The 21,032-nt window shown below is 43.7% G+C and overlaps 1 long non-coding RNA gene across 2 annotated transcripts in view; it reads right to left on the bottom strand.

Annotated features, from left to right (window-relative positions):
• Positions 1-21,032, bottom strand: part of LOC309533756 — a 241,136-nt gene that overhangs the window by 24,949 nt on the left and 195,155 nt on the right. For both annotated transcript variants that reach the window (XR_014220457.1, XR_014220458.1), the window contains one exon: positions 9,140-9,258. This is a non-coding gene — a long non-coding RNA (uncharacterized lncRNA). The remainder of the gene's footprint in view (positions 1-9,139; positions 9,259-21,032) is intronic.

The raw sequence follows: 21,032 nt of genomic DNA, 5'->3' as shown, positions 1-21,032 counted from the left end.
TGGGAATTTTTCAATGTTATCCTGATGACAGTGATGAGACTGAGGATAAGCAACAACAACCCACACCCACTGATGAAGGTTCTGATTCTGAGTCTGAAACTGAATCGGATGATTCAGAGGATTTCAAGAGTGCGAAAGCCTCTATGCGACCCTCTGAAAGCTCTGATCAGGAATTGGAAGAACCATTGTTCACGATAGGTCACTTTTCTCCTAAGAAGGAAGAGGAAAGTGTTGAAGACCAAAGGCTGATTCGCAGGTCACAAAGAGCCACAAAAGGCAGACCTCCAAAGAGATTTGCTGATGAATTTGCTAAGACAGCAGTAGCAGCTGTTAAAAGCTCCAAGAAGGTATTTGAACCTTCAAGTTTCCAAGAAATCCAGGATTTGGATTCTAAGGAAGCTGAGCCATGGTTAAATGCCATGAAGGCTGAGCTTGATTCCTTAGAAAGGAACAAAACTTGGGAGCTAGTTCCAGAAGTTCCAGGAATGAAACTGCTTGGAAGCAAATGGGTCTTCAAAGCGAAGACTGATCAAAATGGCAAGATAGTCAGACACAAAGCCAGATTGGTAGCCAGAGGTTTTGCACAGGTACCAGGTGAAGACTATCACGAGACCTACTCACCCACAGTGAGATATGAGAGCATAAGGCTTATGCTCAAGCTAGCTGCAGAGGAGAATCTACACATTAGTCACCACGATGTGAATACAGCGTTTTTGTATGGATCTCTAGGTGAATCACTTTATATGCATCCACCTGATGGCGTACAGGTAAAACAGGGATTTGTTTGTGCTCTGAAGAAGTCCCTTTATGGTCTCAAACAAAGTGCACGGTGTTGGCACACAAAACTCACTGAAGCATTGTTTTCTCTAGGTTTTCAGCAAGGGAAAGCTGATCCATGTGTGTTTGTCAAAGAGGAGGGGCAAAAGAAGCTGTATTGTTTGTTTTATGTTGATGATATTTTATTCTTTTGGAAAGATGTCACAATGTACAATAACGCCCTAGCTCAACTGAAAGAGCACTTTGACATGAAAGATCTTGGTGAGGTAAACAACTACCTATCTCTGGAAATAGAGAAAGATCAAAGTGGTAACATTCTAGTACACCAGTCACGGAAAATTGCTGATGTGTTAAGCAAACTAAACCTGATGGATGCTAACCCTGTAGACACACCGATGACAACAGGTTATCAGGTAGAAGACACTGAAGAAGCATTTTCTGACACTACACTGTACAGAAGTGTGCTAGGCAAGCTAAACTTCATTGCCAGATGTTCAAGACCTGACATTGCTGTTAGCTGCAATTTGCTAAGCAGACAAGTTAACAATCCTACTGTTAAGGATTGGAAAGCTCTGAAACGCGTAGCACGCTATTTGAAAGGCACTATGCATTACAGACTGAGATTTAACAATCAGAAGTCTGGTGGTCTTGAGATTTTTGCAGATGCAAGTTTTGGAAGTGACACTACAGACAGGAAAAGTACGTCTGGAGTTTGCTACATGTACAATCAGGGTCTATTTGATTGGTTATGCAAGAAGCAAACAACAATTAGCTTAAGTACTTGTGAAGCTGAACTGAATGCACTGTCTTATTCACTTAAGGATTGTGAATGGTTGTTACAATTGTGCAAAGACATGAAAATTCCTGTCAAATGTCCAATCCAGGTTTACCAGGACAACAAAGCATGTTTGGCTTTGCTGAATTCGGAAGGTTGTAAGCAAAGCACGAAGCACTTGCAATTGAAGGTGCAACATGCTAGGGAACATATTCAGAAGGGACTCGTAACGGTGTCCTATATGCCAGGTAATGAAATTCCTGCTGATGTATTGTCCAAGATTGTGTCAAGGGATCAACACTGTACCTATGTACAGAAGTTGGGTTTGTACTGATATTGTACGAACACGCTGCCCAGTGATGTTCACGGAAAGGGGGAGGATGTTAGTTTCAGCTCTCTTCACTGTGCAGCGAAGTGCTTGTCACGAGACAATGTTTACATTCCACAGTCAGAGCACTGTTGGGTTTTCCCACGGGAATGGGAAGCTGGATGTGACGTTACACTGGTTTCCTGTTTTTCACTCAGTTCTCTCGGTGTTCGTTCATTTCCGAGGAGAAGGACGGTTGCTTCTCTGCTCCAGCAGAGGCAAGATGCATGTTTGTAATTTCTCCACTTTGAACTGAAAATAAAGCAACTTTAAGCATGTGCATAGGCGCCGACTCCATGGGGCTTGAGGGGGCTTGAGCCCCCTCAAAAAAATTTTTTGGGGGGCTCAGCCCCCCCAATAATCTCGGGCGCCCTTGCTGCCGTCCCCCGCCTCCTCCCCACCTGCTCCCTCCCCAGCCAGCCAGCCAGCCGCGCGCCCTAGCTGGAGAGCCCCGGCCGTCCCCCGCGAGAACAGGGGAATCCCCGGGGGCGGGGGCTTCTGCCTCTAGCCCCAGGTTTCCCGCATATCAGCTGTTCCGGAGCTGATTAATAGGCAGCAGCACGCTCTCCCCTATTCGCTCACGAGGGGGCGGCGCCACTTCATTTGCATATTCATGAGCTTATTTGCATATTCATGAGCTTATTTACATTTCACGAGCTTTCCCGGCCCCCCCAATATTTTTTATAAGTCCGCGTCCCTGAGCATGTGGCACGTACTGTTCGTCATTCCGTTGTGCAAAGGACTCTGCAATATCAACAAAATTAACCGTAAGAGCAAGAAGAACAGACCTTCTGTGTCCAAAGGCAGTCTAACTTGGAGAACTATAGAGAAATATAGGAAGCTACTTAGATCAAATCATACCATTGGTCCATATAGATCAGTACTGTTGATACTTAATGGCAATTCCTCTACCTGGGATGGGACCTGGGACCTTTGGTATGCAAACAGATGCTCTACCACTGAGCTATGACCTTTGCACAGATGCTGAGGGCAAACAGCAGAGAATGGCTCTCTCCATTATGCACTATAATAATTTAAATAATAATAATTTTATTATTTATACCCCGCCCATCGGGCTGGGCTTCCCCAACCACTCTGGGCAGCTCCCAACCAACTACTTGTTGGTTTCCCAGGCTCGCCCATATGACCAAAGGGAGTGATAGAAAGGGTGGTTCTTTGGCCTGACTCAGCAAGGTAATTCCAATGCCAAATACAATTTCTTCCAAAAAGCTGTAAAGGCCTTCTGTTTCATTGCCGTGTGCTTCTATTGCTGCATGTTTGAATTTGTACAAATGTCAAAATATTGCTCATTGGCTACTAAAATGCATCCATTTGTCATTTTCCTTAATGAATGTTTCAAAAGCTACTTAAGATGTCTTTAAATTCTTTTGTATAGCAGTCCATTAGCTAAGATGTTGCACAGCAGGCAGCAAATGGAACATTTCTGAGGACTGTTGACAGGTATGCATCTTTGAAATGGTTTGCCACACAGCAATATCACCGGGCAGAATGCAATTCAGAAACGGAGAGATGATGTGGAGTGGAGAGTTTTCAGCGACTGACAGCTTTGGAAAAGCTCTGCAGCTGACTGCGTCCCACTGTGCAGGGGGCAGCTTCTAAGAGGTGACAGATCACACAAGATGGAAAGCATGCAGTGAATCAGCAGTGCCCTTGATGAAATCCCACACAGCGTAATGCTATGGTGGGAAACCTCTGGACTACAAGTCCCATTATCCCTCCTTGTTGGCCATGCTGGCTAGGGCTGATGGAAGCGGGAGAAGGCCAGAGATTTCCCATCCCTGGTGGAGTGCACAGCAGGGGTGGCTAAGTTGTGGCCCTCCAGATGTTGCTTGATTCAGGTCCCATTAGCCACAGCCAATGGTCAGAGATAATGCCCTGAGTGCTCACTGGAAGGACAGATTGTGAAGCTGAGGTTCCAATACTTTGGCCACTTCATGAGAAGAGAAGACTCCCTGGAAAAGATGTTGGGAAAGATGGGTGGCACAAGGAGAACGGGACGACAGAGGATGAGATGGTTGGATAGTGTTCTCGAAGCTACCAGCATGAGTTTGACTAAACTGCGGGAGGCAGTCGAAGACAGAAGTGCCTGGCGTGCTCTGGTCCATGGGGTCACAGAGTCGGAAACGACTAAACGACTAAACAACAACAACAAACATGCTCCCTATAAGTAGCCTCAGTCAGCAGTTTGGCCACAGCATTCTGGGCAAGCTGAAGCTTCCAAACCTTTTTCAAAGGCAGCACCAAGTTGTGGAAGACTGGTGCCTGTGGAATGACTCAGTCTGAAGGGATTGTAGACCCTGTCCCTTCAGGGTAACAGAAAGCCAGTTTGCAGAGGAGATGATGATGGTGATAACTGCATATAGGCACCAAAGGGAAAGGCATCTTCATCCTCAGCCAGCCAGGCCAAACAGCAACACAGTATTTTGCAAATACAGAAACAGCAGGATTGTCTTCCCAGGAGAGAAAAGTAGGATCCAGAATCCAATGCAGACATTACTGGTGTTTGAAGAGCAGGGACTAAAGGAGATTAACTGCTTCAAGAGAAGTAACTGTGAGCTACATAGGAGGGATTCAAGTTTGCTATAGGTCAAACAAAAAACACCCCTGACCTCAAGTGGTGTTTGTGTGTGGACCTCTTTGTGGAGAACATCTGGATAAATGCACTGGAATTCTTATGGGCAGGTAAAGACTATTTCTGATTTGTAGGATCACAGATCAGCTTTGCATGTGGCAAGTTGCACATCTAGGGTTGCAGTTTGCTAAGAGAAGCTCCTGAGAGGACACTGGTATCTTTAATAGTTGAATAGAAGGGGGGGGGGATTCCATCAGTTCCAATGGGGTTCCCCATTGCAGTGGGGAAAGCTGCACCTGGTACAGTTCTGCATTCTGTGAAATTGCAAGAGCTTTCTCCATGTCTGTAGAACATATGTGAATGAAGGGGTTGAAGAGGCATGGAAGGTGCTGCTGAAGGTGACCCTCTGCATTCTTTTACCTGTGCACATGGACCACGGTACTGACATGAGGTCACAGTCCATCCTTTCTATGGAATGATGGAAGTCTAATTTGGGAATAGATTTGGTGATCTTGTCAATAGCCTTTCTGAGCTTTGGGAACAGGGAGCTCCAGGGGTTTTCTTCCCTTCTGTAATGTTTCTTTTCAACTCCTCACTGCCTCCACCCCCAACCCAGATCAGATCAGGATTTCCATGGGTTCCTAGAGGTAACCATCAAAGATGCTCCAGGCTTTCTGATGGCAAAGCAGCATCAAGTTTTAATCTGAACTCTTCCCTTTGCATTACAAGGACCCACAGTTCTGCCACAAGGGTGATTTCACTATGAGAGTTTTAATTATGTGTTAGTTTGTCTTTGGTTTCAAGGGCACGTTTAACTTACCTCCAGGCTAACACAATGGGATATCTTATTAGTCTATTTACATTCCACTGATATAAAACTGACATGGTGGTAGTAATGTGGATTTGGGAAGCCTTCAGTCACAAATCACTTTTCAGTTCCATCAAAAGGGTTATTAAAGGATCCTTGACTTTCAGTCATGGAGTGCAAGCTCATGAATGTGGCGTGATTCTTTCCTGTTTTTGTCTCTCTCATTTGTCGGTGCCTCATAGCATGTCAACAATTACCTTACAAGTCACAGTTTATTGGCCATAGGGAACTCAACTTTACTGAGACAGGTTGTTAGCCTATCTTACTGAGTATTGTCCACATCAGGCTGTGCTGCCTGGGACTGATGGGTCCAAAAAATCAGGAGGGTGCCAAAGTGGTGAAAGCTCATCTGCATTGACTGGCATCGTTTCTCTAAGGCCATGATGTAAAACCTGCTTCCCTGACCATGCTAGTCCAGGAATTCGATTCAAGTCACTTTTGGTGAGACTTGGCTTCCTTTCTTTTCCTTTATAAACAAGATGGAAAATACTTTTATTCCACCCTCAGTACAAGAGTCTCTATGCAGACGATAGCTGAACTGAGAATACATAAATAAACCTATTGATTGTGTGGTATGTACTGCATATGAAAGTATAAGAATGTACCACTGGACAAGCTACTGGTGTTGTATGTTGCTCTTGTATGTAAATGAAAAATTATTTGGGGGGGGGGAGCTCTCTAGGATTTCCCAACCCTATCTGAGAATGCCACCAACTGAGCTGCTTGTACATGCAAAAACATAGTTTAAATAGCTACATTCAGATGTTCATTCATACCACCGTAAACCATGGTTTCTGAAGTCATGGAGGAACACTGTGGATGTGTGTTCATCCTCCCCAGGTGAACTGGTTTCAGCTGAGAGATCTTGCCTTTTGTTTAGCCAGAGTTTCCCATGGCATGCCCAGGCGCTGTGAACCCACAACCCCAATGAAAGGTGGACCAGATTCATATCCCCTGGTTTGCATGAGAGGTTGTTTTGTCTCCCACCAGCCAGAAGTTCAGTAGGAGGAATTTAATGGCAGTGGCAGTGGGGCTGGCGTCATGAAAAAGATAAGCGGAATTATATCCAAACCACAGAATTCTGGGTTAATGCTGGTTAACAACCCAGGATAATAAGCCATGTTCTGATCGAACAAGATCATTCACGTAGCACTAAATTTATGGTTTAGTGCTTACATTCAAGCGGGACGCAATGTGTTTGTCACAGAACTCAGTTCTCACTTGCTTTCACTTCCTTGCCAGGTGGTAGTTATGCATGAGAGGTTATCAAGTTACTCAAACTGGTTTCTCAATAAGAAAAACAAATACAAATTCACAACACCCAAATGGGCAATCTATTTTTGTAACACCAGCTTTGGGAATTTATGCAGCTGATTAAAAATACATCTTTTCCTGAGTCCCAAACTGTTGTCTATAGCTAGGTTTGTTACGCAGTGGTATACATTTTAGCTATGACAACCTTTCTATAAAACATAAATGCCTCTGCCCCTACTCATCCATGTCTCTTCCCGAGCTCTCCTGCATAACCCTCATCAACTGTCTAACTCTCCTAACCATCAGTTTAAATCATCATATGGTCTTATGTCCTTTACTCTAGTTCTGCTTCAACTCTCCAAGTGCTCTCACTCTGTAGCCAAAACAGAAACCACCCAACCCACACACTCTAGCCCAATTGGGACTCAACATGCTTAATAGCACAGAATTCTGGAAGAAAACTGGGTGGGGCAGGGGGATGGAGTGGCTGAGAAAGGAAGATGGAAGAGGGGGCATATGGATATAAAAAGGTTAGACAGAACCATCTCATTGTCTGGATAGGGCATTTCCTGGTTCACTATTTTATGCCCCAAGAAACAGAAGTAAGAGCTGCCCATATAAATGAATAGACAAATCCATTTTGCTAATGTAGCTAGCATTGGGCATAAGTATGTCCATCCCAACCCAACACATTAAAAAAAAGAAAACAAGACAGACCAGTCAGAGCTAAGAATGCTCAGTGGGTACAGAATGATGATTGACTGTTGGGAGGGGGCAGAAAACTGGGGTATGGGGCAGATGGAATGGAGTAGCTGGAATCATGAAAGCTCTTGTTGTTCTTAGCCCACTTCTATATACCAATCACAAACTCAGGTGCTCTTTTTATGACAACGATGCAGCCCAAATGAGGCTGTTGAGAAACAAAAGGGGGATATCAGTGTGTTAAAGTAGGGGTGGGGAAGCTCTGGCCCACAGGCCAACATTGGTCCCAGCTCAGCTGATGAGGCTATTTCTCCTAAGCCATGCCCACCATCAGGTGTGGGTCAGGTAGAGACATGGATCTTAAGGAACAAAATGGTATGTGCCCAATTGCTCCCTGCAATTGAGATGTTCTGTCAGTGGCAATCAGCTGACTGGTAGAATCAGCTGTGTGACAGAGCTCCCAGTCAGGTTTCTGTAAAGGGAAATAAGCTGATTGGGTCTTTTGAGAGCCATTTTAGAAAGCAGCTAATAAGGACACAAATCACACTCCATGTGGGAGGGGCATTCCACAGTGGAAGGGGCAATGTCTGAAAAGGCTCTGTCTTTTCTCCCCACCAATTTGATGGAGTTGACCAGTGGCCCCCCTGTGGATAATCTTAAGGGCCAGGCAATCTCATGCAGGTGCAGGCAGTCCTTCAGATTGCCTGGTCCCAAGCCAGTTAGCTCTACACTGTAAAGATAAAACCAGCACTTTAAACTGGGTCTGGAAATTCCCTGACAACCAGTGCACCTGGTCCAGAATAGGTCTTATATTCAAAGTAACTGAAAGTTTCCCATGAGCTTTACACACAGCTACACAACATATTTTTGCTTGACTCTGAACCAGGTGAGAGTCACCGAGTAATGGAAATGTATAGTAGGGAATACTTCATCTTCACCAGCAGTTTTCAATATGAAATGAAAATATATAGGAAGCAGTCTGTGCTCCACTGATCAAATGGATCTGCAAAGCTCTGGTATCTCCCTTAGGCCAACTCTGCAAGACTTCTGAATTGTGCCTGGGAGGAAGGAGCTATCCGTTTCAGTGTTTACACAATTATTTGTTTTATTTGGGCCCCATGAGAGTTTATTTACAGGTATGCAAGCCACCTTTTATTCTTCATCCAGAGAGCACTGTGTTGTAGAGTGCAATGCAGTAGGAATTTTTCATGTCTCCCTGACAGAGGCACCAATACTCCCAGGCAAGAACAGAGGACTCAGAGCCAGCATTATCAGATTTCACACTCAAGCCCAGGAAGTCATGGAAAGTCCAATGACAGTGCTGGGGAAATTCCCACCAATTATAAAACAGACTGAACTGAAGGAGGCCTCAGGGGAACATTTCTTGGAAACAAGAATGAGGTACATGTCCTTATGTGATCTTTCCCGTATTATCGGTTTTGGGAAATGGCAGAATTCAGGGGCCTCAATGCCTGCAGAGGCAAAGCAGGGGACTTCCAGATTCCAGTATCTTCAAACAGCCAGTAATAAGAGGAATAGGCAGTTTCAGGAGCTATCACAAGCTTAGCTATCTGAAGACACACAAGCTGGATCTCTAGTAGAAACAAGACCTGTTGATGTGAGGATAAAGGCTGGAGATATCATACCAGCATGTGCAATATGATAAAGAGTCCTTTCCAATGGAAGCAAGGGTTTGGCCACTCCACCATACCAGCAATTTATTCATCATCAAAAAGATGCAGAGTAAACCACACCAGATCTTTAAGATAGACAAGCAGGAGCTATTTCTGCTCTCTTACATACCTTAGTTTTCTGGGCCAGTCTTTGGCATCACTATGGTCCAGGTGGCACAGCCAGTACTGTGAAAGATGGTGAGGAAGTGATGATTCTGCAATGAGGGATCAGCAGAGATGTTTCAAACCCTAAGAAGGAATAGAACCAATAGCAATTCTTATAACGGAGTCCACAAAGATGCAGGTTTTGTGTGCACAGGCGAATGTTCTAATAAATAGACTGTGGGACATTTTAAAGAGCAAGAACCCAATTAGAAATGTTAGGTCAGAGGGATCTGCGTTCAGATCTCCACCCAGCCACAAAATGTTCTGGGTGATAATGCAGTTAGTCACCAATTCTTATCACAAAACAGCTTGCAGAAGTGGTGTTCACACATTACATCTGAGTACCTGTATAGTTAAGCTGTACATATAATGTTCAGCAAGTGTATAGTCTGTTGAACACAATAGCTAGGCTGAACAAATCTAGAGGCATACACTCTTTACACAAACACTTAAACATGGGTAGAGTCAGTTTCTTCAGTATAACTTGTGAAAAAGTATTTCATTGCTGTCAGGCTAAATAGTGTGTGTGTGGTGGGGGGGGGGAGGGTGTCTTATATGCTTTTGTTTTCGTTCCACCACAACAGGTGGCAGCCAAAATCTCCACTCCACTGAATGCCATGGATGTTCCAGGACATTCTGGGTAAAAAAGTGGGTGCCACAGAAAGGATGCCCCCCAATTTATAAGCTCCACCCCATGAACATTTCCACAACTGCAGTCACCCAAAGTGCTGAAATGGCCTCTCCAGTTTGCCATCTGTAAACAGAGCACTGAACTGAGGTGCATTTTTGCTCAGTCCTATATTCTTTGTAAGGTAGTGGTGAGGAGACCTTGAATGTTGTGTGGCTACTTCACCAAATATTAACCCAATATAGGCAAGAAACCTCTATCACTTCTTCACTTTGGTCAATATACCTTATGATAATGCTTTAAGTGCTGATAACACCCCCCCCCCCAGCCTCTTAAAAACCTTCAATAAAAGCTTGCTCCCCACTCTCCCTGCAATAAAATGCTGGGAGCAAGGTGATTCAAGTTGCAAATAAAGAAATGCAATGAGCAAAACAGTGAACTTTACTGCTTTGGTTGGATGAAATGAGATCTAAAAATAAAGTTGGGCTCCCCATTTAGCTGGCCTACCATCAGTATGATGGTTCAGCTAATGCAGTCACACTGTACCCAGTGAACAGCTGGTCTCTAGCAAGCACGCGTAATACTTCGCGCCTCTGCCAGGATCCCGTAAGACAGAAAGAAGTGGGGGTGGGAAATCAATAAGTGCAGACCAATTGCAACCTTTAAAATCACTTTGGATAGCCTTAGGGTAGCTTTCCAAAACAATATACCACAGAGTAGATTGGTCAAATACTTACAGGCCTTGAGAAATTGAAATGCATGTGGACTCTGGATTATGGAATGTCAACAATTATGTTTGTACTGTAGTGCAATTGCTTTGCAATTAAGAAAGCAGTAACAAGTAGCAACAGTGGAAAGGTAACACACATGAACCTCCTACAGAGCCTGCAAAGGAACAATCAGAAACCTTGAAGTGCATTCCCAATTATTCCTTGGCAACTGGGGCTTGTATTTGGCACCTCTTAAATTTGGCATCAAATGCAAGCTCCACTAGGATTGCTTCCACTTGAGAATTCCCGTGGTGGTTGCAAACCCCACTGACATCGGCTACATCCCAAGACCACCCTGATTGGCACCAAGTGCAAATCCCAGGTTGGGCAGGGATCTTTCTTTGCAGCCTTGCTGTAAAGAAAATAAGAAAAGAATCTTGAACACACTCAGTGTGGGTTCCTGATTCTTTCCTTTGAAGCTAGGATCCTTGATGTCATCTGGTGATTGTCAAAGTAGCCCATGAGGGAGCGCAGCTCACTGGCCCGATCCTGTTCCACATTCTTGCAATTTAATTACTACTACTACTAATAATAATAATAATAATAATACCACGCCCATCTGGCTGGGTTTCCCCAGCCACTCTGGGTGGAATATTAAAATACAAGTCTATTAAACATTAAAAGCTTCCCTAAACAGGGCTGCCTTCAGATGTCTTCTAAAAGCATTAGATGACGTGCTTCCAAAGATCATGTGCTTATTATGGGGTGGACATATTGGCAGCAGTGGATATGTCAATCCTCATCAGGATGTATGATCTGTTCCATATGAAAAAAGGAGTGTTTCAAATTGATTTGCAACACTCCTTTTTTTCATATGGCAACTTATGCTCAAAACAGGACTCATTCCTAGAGAAATGCCACGGCTACAGTCTGGAACAAGTGCAGCACGTTTACTAAGGCATATATCCTAGTAACTTCATTGGGATTTAATTTATAATCCACGTGCATAAGGTTTCAGCCTTACCCATGCAATGTCCTCCATCTCAGTAGGACTCAAATGCAAATAATTATACGCTAAACTGCCACCCGTATGTTTGAAATAATGATGGTGACGCAGAATAAAAGCTCTTGCTTAGCCATCCCTTAACAACCATGTCTCATTCCATAAAAGTTGACACTTATCTTCTTGCTGCCAGCTTTTACTGATAGCTTTGCAGCAAACTATTTTTCCTTGTTTTTCCTTCTCTTCTTCCAGTTCAACTTTGTTGAATGGTCAGTCATTTCAAGAAATACAATTCCATTGACTCCAAGCAGCACATTGCCAGTAGGATTAAATGTTCCCAGCCACAATATTACCATTTTTCTTCATTCCAGAAAAAAACTGCAGTCATTAGGATACCAACTTCCATGTAAACATATTCAATATTGGGCTGCAAGTTCTATTAAAGCCAATAGTGTCCATTGCTCCCACCTTTGTAAAAATAGATATTTAAAGCACATCCCAGTACTATGCATGTTATTTAGAAGTCAGACCTTCTTCCCAGAGGAAAGTGTGAATAAGATTGCAGCCTTAGTTCAGTATTTTCAGGCTAGAATATTATTACCAAGCAGCAACATTTGGTAAGTGTGTTAGGAAAAGGGCTGTTATCAACAAGCAAAGGTTTGCAACGGGTTTCATTGTGCTCAGTAGGCCTTACTCCCAGAGTCAAGCAGGCATAGGATTTCAGGCTAGGTTTGGTATTTTCAGGCTGGAATATTATTCGTAAGCAGTGGTGTTTGGTAAGCATGTTAGGAAAAGTCCAGTCCTCTCTATGGGTCCTCTTCTAATACAAAGCAAACAGCCCACTCCAGATAACAGACGGGCAAGAAATGCAATTTCATTTGAGTTTTAATGAGAAACCACCCAATTCCTACTTCTTGAACCAATGCACAAGCTCAAACACACCTATCCTTCAAAAGTCACAGTTCTTTGAAATGTCTGATGCAATTCTCCAACCAGTGCATACAAACATGCATTTACAAAAGCTGTGTGCCACCCCCACTCTCTGCAAGACTCCTGCAGGTTCCAGGCACTTACCTGGGGTCTGTGTTCCTTTGGAGAACTGAGACAGAGTGGAGGTTGTTGTAGCTTTAAGAAATATGGTTTATTCACCTATTTACACCTTCAGTCTACATGGAAGGAGTCCAGATCTGGCAGAATGGTCATTTCAAGAGGGCCTTGCCCCCACAGCAGTACAGCCCTTGAGTCCAAGGCATCTTAGCCAGCCTGCCCAAGATGGATCCCAGATTTTCCAACCAACTAAAAACTCTGTTTTCCTGTCACCTCACACCCAGTTAACCTGGCAACCTTCCAGGTAGAGCTGGAAGAGACTCCTTCATGAAACCGCAGAGAGCCACTCCAAATCACTGTGGACAGTACTAAGCTAGAGGCACCAATGGTCAGACTCATTATAAGACAGCTTCCTGTGTCCCTTCCTAAAGATGGCATCCTCTGACATATGTTGATGGACAGCCGGATCTGATGGCTCCGTTAGCTGCAGCAGAACCTGAGCATATAAATTTCAGGTCAGCATTTAATTTAGCTCCGAGAAGCGTGAGTAATGGTGCTGACAAATACCGCCAGAGGGGCTGGGGGCAACTTCCAAGGGCCCTTGCACTGAGGATGGCATCTTTGAAGCTTGATTTCATGCACTCTGGAAGCAGAGCTGTTAGTTTCACCCAAGCATGTTATATAGAAGGATATGCAAATTACCATGAACACGACTATATCAGAGTGTGCAAATGAGCATGGAGGAGTGGAGATGTTGATGACGGCACCCTTCAGTCTTTCATCTTCCAAACTCATTTACATTCAAAATTAGAGCAGCGGGTTTTTGATGGATTTGGTTATTTTGCACATTAATTTTTATATGTTCTTATTAGAATGTTCAGCTGGAGTCATCCGAAAGTCCTTCTTATTTAAATCACCAAATTATGTCCTCAAATCAGTCAATTGCAGCAGCAACAAGAGACGAATCTGGAATGCTGGTCAGGTAAACCGCCAGCCTTAAGGCAGCGTCCAGAATAGCAAACTATTGAATATTTCACAGATGAGAATAGGGATAAGCTTGTAACATCCTTCTTCTCATACCAAATATAACTTTGTGAGCCTGACTGCCCCCACTGTGGCATATCATCAATGGCTTTTCACCACCTGGTTATATGCTCTGCTTATTTACTCTGCAAAAGTCTGCCCTCCACTGAAGGCTGGCTATTTCTTTGGGTTCAATAAATGCTAGAAAAATATCATTGGCCTATAAGCAATACCTTACCAATAGTGCATGTTAGAACACTTACGGTTTTATGTGACTAAATGTGAAGTCTCAGCATTAGCCAACATCTCAACTCTAACCACCATTCTTGCCATTCCTGTCAGCACCCCAGGCCTTTGCAGGGGGGGGGGGAGTGTCATAATTGATGCAAAATGTCTATTTGCCTTAATCCCGTGGGTTTCTCCCAATCCCCATTCATTTCCTCAGAATTTTGTTTAATGAATGCCCAGCTAAATCCTGAAGAATGCTCTCAGGAGGAATGTGGGGAAACAGTTTGAAAAGGCTGGCCTATATATGTTTTTTTAAAAACAAAAAACCAAATACCTTGCAATTTCCATAAGGTTGTGGGAGATCTGTGCTCTTGGGAAACCATGTTTGCTAAATTCTCCAACATATTGCAGACTTGTCCCTTCAACCTCAATTAATTCTTAAGTTTGCTTTGCCTTCTCCCTGCAATGATGTTCCTTATAAGAAAAATCTATCAGTTGCTCTAATGAGAGTTGACTTCCAGAAGTTAAAAAATATTTACAGGAGGCAGACTGCCCTGTTAGCTCTGTTACACACTCCTAGAGTTTAAAACAGCCTTTGCCAACTTGATGCCCTCCAGACTGGACTACAACCAGTGCTTTTTTTTCTAGAAAAATGGGAGTTATGGTCTAAAGTATCTGGAGGGCAGCAGGTAACAAAGGCTGATCTAAAGCATCTTTTCCTTGGAGTCTTCTTTGGGGTCCTACCACTAGCTGACTGTTGCATACTTCCTCAGAAGTATGCACCACACCAGTATACTGGGCTGGATGATTCACTGGAAGGGCTCTGCTTTGTTCTTTGTCTTATAGTGAGAACAGGTTCCCCCCTGCAATTAGTTAAGGAAAAACAAGATGGATAGCTAATATTTAAGAGCATATACAGTTTGGCCCTAAGAAAGCAATTGTGGATTCTGTCCGGCCCCCCTCATTACCATCATCTCCAACATTACTCCAATGAAAATAGGGACACCCTATTCCATGCTCTCCAACATTCCTCCAGTGAAAAGCGGGACATTCCAGGATCAAATCAGAAACCAGGACAGCTTCTGTAATTCTGGGGCTGTCCCTGGAAAATCAGGACACTTGGAGGATGCAAATCACTCCCTGACTTTTGCTTTCCCTAAGCACTAGATCCCATTCCCTGTGGAAACTGATCATGAGAAGAAACCAACATCAGCACAATCTGCTGGGAGGTTTTCCTGCGCAAGGTCCAGGGAAATGGATGGGGGCAGCAGAAGTGCACAGCGATTCTCTTGCATTCATTTGGCTTTTACAGGAGAACTCCCCACTGGATTGTACTGCAAGCTTTCAAGGAAGTCAGCTTTCTGGGCATGGTAAGCGCGCGCACACACACATACACACAGCTCCTTCCAACAGCTTAGCTCCATGGGGATCATGCTGCAAAAATCAAGGCTTATATGGTGATGAAAACTGAACTGAATTGCCTGTTACACATCCATTTCTTGCAATACTTTTGACTCTTCTTTTTAGAATCCCATGATGGTTCTAGTTTCTGAGAATTAGGCAGGGAGAGAAGGATAGATCAATTCACCCTAATTCACATAAGCCCAGCTGTCTGGCATCTCAATGCTTTTTTCTTTTCTAACTTGTGAAAGCTACTTTTCTCCAGACCAGCTATTTCACCCCCTGTAGTTTTGGGGAAATTGTGCAAAAATCAAGACATAAATTAAGCTGGCACAATAGGATTCCCAGCATAGTAATTCAACTTCTCAGGTCTCGTCTTTGACTGACCTGAGGAATTCATAGGGATTAGCTGATCAATGGCTTGGATGCTGCTGCAAGGGTATCCCAGTGTTAGTTCCACGTTATTCTCTTTAGGTGTCATTAGCAGGAATGAGGGACAAGAAGAGAAAAGCGGAAGAGGAACAAAGCACTTAACTACCATCAAGACTAGAGCATATTAAAGAGTGAAACAGATGCTTTATTCCATTAATTTTTCACCATCTGTTGGCATCTTTTGGCAGGTCAGAGGCAGGAAATATAAGATCATCAAACAGCATGAACAATGTCACTTTGATTCTGAAGATCAAATTTTAACAAGGACAACATAACTATCTACGTTATAAACTCTGTTTTATACCACTCTAATTGCCTTGCTTTCTCTTCAAGAATCCTAGACAGGGATGGATGAATCCGTTAATTTCACTTTCTCCATTTTTCATTTATCCAATATTAAGTTCAGTGATTTACTTGTTGTTTTACAAAAAGTCCTCATGAACATTTTGGAGTGCATTTCTCCTCATCTACAGAATTCTGGTTGCAATATTGCCTACAAATAAGCATATTTTTACAGGCAATACCCCATGGAACCCAGGATTAAGAACAATCAGGTCAGCTCTAATTAAACTTTACTTTAGTGTTACTTACGCCTGTGTTACTGGACCTATGTTATTTATGCCTGCTCTTCACCTAAGGTTTCGTGCTGGGAATATCCTTTCAGGTGGCATTAAAGAGAAGCAGAGGAAAGCCTCTGCAGATCAATTCCCTGGACTTGTTTGGCTCTGTCAGTCTTAGAGCAGTCCTACAAGGGTGGTGTATATACTTCCCTTTTGTTTCCTGTATTCTGACCTTTATTTCAAAATAAAATTCCGTTGTAAAAAGCACACCCCTGTTTTGTACATGGCAGAGCAGCTCCCTTGCGAAAATCAGTCCTCGATGCAAGCTGTCGGAGTTGAAAGTGGCTGTGAAATTAGTTAAGTCGTTAGTGCATATACACCCTGAGACTCTCTCTCAGAAAGGATACAGTACAGCTGGAAACAAACTGAATGCACACTGAAAATCTGGCAAAAATGTCATAATTCAAAACTGTAATAGCCAACATTTTAAACTGTTGCTGTTACAACCTGACCTGCATTCTGTTGAATGGTTTCTTTAAATGTATAGGTTCATCATTGTTCCACTCGATGTGTGTGTCTTTAAGGGGCCAGAGCAAGGGCCAGAGCAAGATAACGAGACCCAGCTTTACAGCTGTGAGACATAGCAGGTGCTGCTGAGTTGTATTTGATTAAGGTGTGTCAGCATTTGGGTAGAGTATATAAGGAGCAGCACCTAGCTCTCCCATTACCCTGGGGGATGGGTTGGTGGTTGGGTCATGTTGGTTTGTTGATGTATTTAGTGTAAATGGAGTTTTTGTTTTTCTTATTAAAACCTTCTTTAAGTTATTTTTGAGTCCCTTTTTAATGCATGGTCTCCTCAGCAAGCTCTCTGCAGCGCTACCATACTGCAAAAAGCCAACACATTCATGAGCTAGTGACGGTTTTTAGGATACTCTACCACAGCCCCTGAGAGTACTTAATGTATGGGAACCAAATATGAGTGTGGGAACTGGGCAAACTGGTGACTCAGCAGATGTTGGAAGACCAATGAGTGAAGGTCCACCGGATGGATGATTCACTAAATAATATATCTCATGCTGTCACGCAGATGAGTCAGAATCAGGTCTTGCACTGATCCTGGGCCCTGAGCTGGGGTGAACTCACCCTAAGCTAAGTTGGAGAGAGGCAGTGAGAAGGCATCTGACACTGGGAATTTGAGAGCTAACAGTTAAGATCATAAAAATCAGCAGATGGGAGAACTTTTAAGCAGAGGCGGATTTAGGGCAGCTTGACCGATTCTTCTCATACTGGGAAGGGGTGCTGCGGAACATCGCAACTATGACACAGTGAATTGAGCAGAACAGAAGGTGGGAGGGCATGCCGAATTTTGGTCTCATACAGGGTGCAGCTGAAATTTGAAGACCAAAGTCTGCCCCTGCTTTAAAGACTTCAATCCTAAACCTCCAGGGTGGGGACTCTCACGCAGGGACCAAATGCGTCCCTCCAGGCCTCTCTAACTGACCCTTACTACTCTCTCCAGGCCACATCCTCTCTCCCTCCTCAGTCATACTCTTCCCCACCCCCAGGCCACAGCTTCAGATCCTCCTGAAATGTTGTTGTCCTTGACCTCTGTAAATACCTCTTGCTTGCCTGGATGGAGCATGGAGAAGGGTGTGTGTGCATCTCCAGATACTAGGCTACTGTACGTGTGTGGCACTGTGGTGTAAACCACTGAGCATCTTGGGCTTGCTGATCAGAAGATTGGTGGTTCAAATCCCCACAACAGGGTGAGCTCCCATTACTCTGTCCTAGCTCCTGCCAACCTAGCAGTTTGAAAGCACACCAGTGCAAGTAGATAAACAGGTACTGCTGTGGTGGGAAGAAAGGTAAACGACATTTCCGTGCACTCTGGTTTCTGTCACAGTGTTCCGTTATGCCAGAAGTGGTTTAGTAATACTGGCCACATGACCCGGAAAGCTGTCTGTGGACAAACATCAGCTCCCTTGGCCTGAAAGCGAGATGAACACCACAAACCCATAGTCGCCTTTGACTGGACTTAACCATCCAGGGGTCCTTTACCCTTTTCTTTTTACCTTTACTGTACAAAGATAAAATATACATTCATTGCTCTACCCACTTTTGCCTCTGGCCACACCCATCATTGGCAACGTGGCCCTCAGAATAGAATAGAATAGCATAGAATAGAATTTATTATTTATACCCCGCCCATCTGGCTGGGTTTCCCCAGCCACTCTGGGCGGCTTCCAACAAGGTATTAAAATACAGTAGTCTGCTAAACATTAAAAGCTTCCCTAAAGAGGGCTGCCTTCAGATGTCTTCTAAAAATCTGGTAGTTGTTCTTCTCTTTGACATCTGGTGGGAGGGTGTTCCACAGGAGGGTGCCACTACCGAGAAGGCCCTCTGCCTGGTTCCCTGTAACCTGGCTTCTTGCAGGCATGAAACCGCCAGAAGGCCCTTGGCGCTGGACCTCAGTGTCTGGGTGGAACGATGGGGGTGGAGACATTCCTTCAGGTATACTAGACCGAGGCCGTTTAGGTATACTTCAGGTACACTGGACCGAGCTTGCGCAGAACGCAATGCGCTCTTCAGGGTGAAAAGGATTCCCCACTCCTTTTGTGGGTTAAGTCCCACACTGAATTAAATAGGCCTTACTCCTGAGTCAAGTAAGTTGCTGTGTGTTATCAGCAAACTTGTAGCTCTTGTTTGACCCCCAATAATTGTCTCTCGCATATTGGTATTCCTAGGCCCCTAGGCAACCAAGGCAGGGCAAAGGCAGACTTGGCTTGGTTCCTCAGTCTCAGCGCTAGGATTGACCTGAAAAACGGTCCTGTTATTTGCGAAATATAGCCTAGGAAAGCAATCACTACTTGATTGCTGGTTACTTGCTGAGTTGCTAAATGGAAAATTTCTTGTGTGAATGATCCCTTAATGTAATGCCACCTACACCAGGGATAGTTTTAGTTTCTTTCTGCTTCACTTGAAAGCACAACTCCTTCTGTGAATAAAGTGGGTGAATGTGACTGGTAATGAGTAAAGGCTAAATGGTCTAAAGCGTCTCTTGACAGTGAGCCAGCTTGTTCAAAATAAAAGGAATGGTACATTTAAGAGCTTAACGTTTTTATATACTTTTTTCTTTTTTTAAAAAAAGTCATTTCTATCTGTAATTCAAAACTTGATGAATTAAAGATAATTCAGATAATTGCCCAATTTCCATTTTAATGGAAAGCTCATATTCCCATTTATGTTATTGTATTCCCATACACCCCATCTTCTTATCAATATGGAAATTTGGCAATTATCTGAATTCTTTTTAATTCATCAAAGCTCTGAATTATAGATAGAAATGGCATTTTATGAACAGAATTCCATGAACTTAAACACGCTTGCTCCTTTTATTCGGGAAAATTCTGGCTTACATGTTAACAGAGGGGCCTGCCAGTGTCAGAAGATAATGAGGCCACTAGGAGAAGACCCCGAAGTATTTAGGCTCCCCAAACAGGTGCGCCACCAGGCCCATTTCCCAAAGTCAAAGGCAGGATAGACAGCTGCAATTTTCAGACCATGGGGATCATCACAGTCCATGAATTGCAACCCAGAAACCTCTACAGCACAGCAGCACACCTCCTAGATTGCCATTTGCTCCATTTGTGTCCCTAGAATGACACACATACACCACTGGGGTTGCTTGCATACTCTTGACTCAAGCTCCATGTCTTTACATTTAAAAAACCTAGCTTTTGGGGGAATCAGGGCTGCGGTGCTAGAGAGAAAGGAGGTTTATTCTCTCTCCCCCCTGCCCCCCAAAAGCTGGTGTATTTGCACTGTACCACCCTTCCTGTCATCTTGCCCTCCTTTTTCCATGAAACAGCAGCAGCACCTGCCAAGGTAAGCAAGCGCCTCTGATACTTTTCCACCTCCACAGTCCTGGCAGCACACAATCCAGAGAAAAGAAAAATGAAGAAGAAATGATGAAACTGAGAATAGTCACATCACCATTGCAAAAGGAATAGAGAGGAACCAAACCCTTCAAAAACTAAGCGTCTTTATCTTCTGAGTTTGGCTAAACAGAGATGTTGAATGAAAAGGGATGTAACAAGATTTCATTGGTAAAGTGAAAAATGGTGGAATTAGGGGGCTATTACATGGCTGGTGTTACTAGAAACCTCACTCTTTACCTCACATCCAGTGCACTGATTAGATCACCCCATGCCTTAGTAGCTGGCAGGAAAACAGAGATAGTTAAAACTCATTTACAAGTGCAAAAAGTTTAGCAAAGAAGGTCAAAAACCTGCCCACCTTTTCAGAGACAAGAAAAGAAAATTTCACTACAGCCTTAATGAAAATTACCACTGTGTTTATTTAGAGGGGAAGGTGTCCATGGGGGCAGGAAGTCAATCCATAGCTCAGTATTACTACGAAGCTTGTTTTCAGGACTGGGCTAAAATCATTTTCCTTCGGGGGGAAAGTATGTATTTGATAAGGAGCTCTGATCAGTGGTGTTGTGGTAAATTTTGGAGTGCAGGAGCCACACCCACAAAGAAAGCAAAAAATAAAAAATGCAGGCAGCTGTGTTGATACATAATATTTTGTTCTTCTGCCTTCCTCTCTGACAGTTGATTGCTATGGCAACATACTGAGCTTCTCTTAGATCCATCAATTCCATCTATATTATATTGCACTTCTGGCAGTAAAATCTATTCTCTTGATTGGATGAGGTGATGAGATGGCATGGAATGTGTCACAGGCATTTTGAGTGCTCAGGAAACAAATCTGTTAACTTCTGGGAGGGAAAGGACCATTGTCAGTTTGGCTGGGATTAAAAACCC

This window comes from Podarcis vaucheri (genome assembly GCF_965113315.1).
Source record: "Podarcis vaucheri genome assembly, chromosome: 5".
Taxonomy (NCBI): Eukaryota; Metazoa; Chordata; class Lepidosauria; order Squamata; family Lacertidae; genus Podarcis; species Podarcis vaucheri.
This window is presented reverse-complemented; position numbering and strand designations above follow the sequence as displayed.